Here is a 2,159-nt window from a genome sequence, read left to right as displayed (position 1 = left end):
TCAGTTTTTAAATTTTATATTTTTATTGTTGTATTCTTATTTTGCATTTCTCTAATGACCAATGATGATGAGCATTTTTTCATATGTTGTTGGCTGTATATTTGTCTTCTTTTGAAAAGTGTCTGTTCATTTCCTTCACCAACTTTTGGATGGGTTTGTTTGTTTTTTCTCATAAATCTGTTTTAGTTCTTTGTAGATTCTGGATATTAGCCCTTTGTCAGATGGGTAGATTTCAACAATTTTTTCCCATTCTGTTGGTTGCCAGTTCATTCTAATGATTGTTTCTTTTACTGTACAGAAGCTCCGAAGTTTAATTAGGTCCCGTTTCTCTATTTTGGCTTTTATTGCTAGTGCTTTTGGTGTTTTAGTCGTGAATTCCTTGCCTATACCTATGTCCTGAATGGTTTTGCCTAGGTTTTCTTCTAGGGTTTTCATGGCGTAGGTTCTTATGTTTAGGTCTTTAATTCATCTGCAGTTAATTTTGGTGTGAGATGTCAGCCAGGAGTCCAGTTTCTGCTTTCTGCACACTGCTAGCCAATTTTCCCAAAACCATTTGTTAAACAGGGGATCCTTTCCCCATTGCTTGTTTTTTGTCAGGTTTGTCAAAGATCAGATGATTGTAGATGTGTGGCATTGCCTCCAATGCCTCTGTTGTGTTCCATTGGTCTATATCTCTGTTTTGGTACCAGTACCATGCTGTTTTGATTACTGTAGCCTTGTAGCATAGTTCAATGTCAGGTAGCGTGATGCCTCCAGCTTTGTTCTTTTTGCTTGGGATTGTCTTGGCTCTGCGGGCTCTCTTTTGGTTCCATATGAAGTTTAGGGTTTTTTTTTTCCAGTTCTGTGCAGAAGGTCATTGGTAGCTTGATGGGAATAGTGTTGAATCTATAAATTACTTTGGGCAGTGTGACCATTTTCATGATATTGATTCTTCCTAATCATAAGCATGGAATGTTTTTCCATCTGTTTGTATCCTCCCTTGTTTCATTGAGCCGTGGTTTGTAGTTCTCCTTGAAAAGGTCCTTTACATTTTTTGCTAGTTGTATTCCTAGGTATTTTATTCTCTTGAGGTAGCAATTGTGAATGACAGTTCATTTTTGATTTGGCTCTCTTTAAATCTGTTATTGATGTATAGGAATGCGTGTGATTTCTACACATAGATTTTGAATGCTGAGACTTTGCTGAAGTTGCTTATCAGTTTCAGGAGACTTTGGGCTGAGACAATGGGGTCTTCTAAATATACAATCATGTCGTCTGCAAATAGAGACAATTTGACTTCCTCCTTTCCTGATTGAATACCATTTATTTCTTTTTCTTGCCTGATTGCTCTAGCTAGAACTTCCAATACTATATTGAATAGGAATGGTGAAAGAGGGCATCCTTGTCTAATGCCAGATTTCAAAGGGAATGCTTCCAATTTTTGCCCATTCAGTATGTTATTGGTTGTGGGTTTGTCATAAATAGCTTTTATTATTTTGAGATACATCCCATCAATACCTAGTTTATTGAAAGTTTTTAGCATAAAGGGCTGTTCAACTTTGTCAAAAGGCTTCTCTGCTTGTATTGAGATATCCATGTGGTTTTTGTCTTTGGTTCTGTTTGTGTGGTGGATTACCTTTATAGACTTGTGTATTTTGAACCAGCCTTGCATCCCCAGAATGAAGCCTACTTGATCATGATGGATAAGCTTTTTGATGTGCTGTTGCAATCGGTTTGCCAGTATTTTGTTGAATATTTTTGCATCTGTGTTCATCATGGATATTGGTCTGAAGTTTTCTTTTCTTGTTGAGCCTCTGCCGGGTTTTTGTATTGGGATGATGTTGGTCTCATAAAATGATTTGGAAAGGTTTCCCTCTTTTTGGATTGTTTGTAATAGTTTAAGAAGGAGCTGTACCAGCTCCTCTTTGTATGTCTGGTAGAATTCAGCTATGAAGCAATCTGGACTTGGGCTTTTTTGGTTGGTAAGCTATTAATTGCTGCCTCAACTTCAGCCCTTATTGGTCTTTTCAGGGTTTCGACTTCTTCCTGGTTTAGGCTTGGGAGGATGCAAGTGTCCAGGAATTTATCCATTTCTTCAAGATTTACTAGTTTATGTGTATAGAGTTGTTTGTAGTAATCTCTGATGGTAGTTTGTATTTCTGTGGAATTGGTGGTGATAT

The sequence above is a fragment of the Cebus imitator genome, unplaced genomic scaffold (genome assembly GCF_001604975.1).
Source record: "Cebus imitator isolate Cc_AM_T3 unplaced genomic scaffold, Cebus_imitator-1.0 Scaffold834, whole genome shotgun sequence".
Classification (NCBI taxonomy): Eukaryota; Metazoa; Chordata; class Mammalia; order Primates; family Cebidae; genus Cebus; species Cebus imitator.
Note: the sequence above shows the minus strand (reverse complement) of the source record.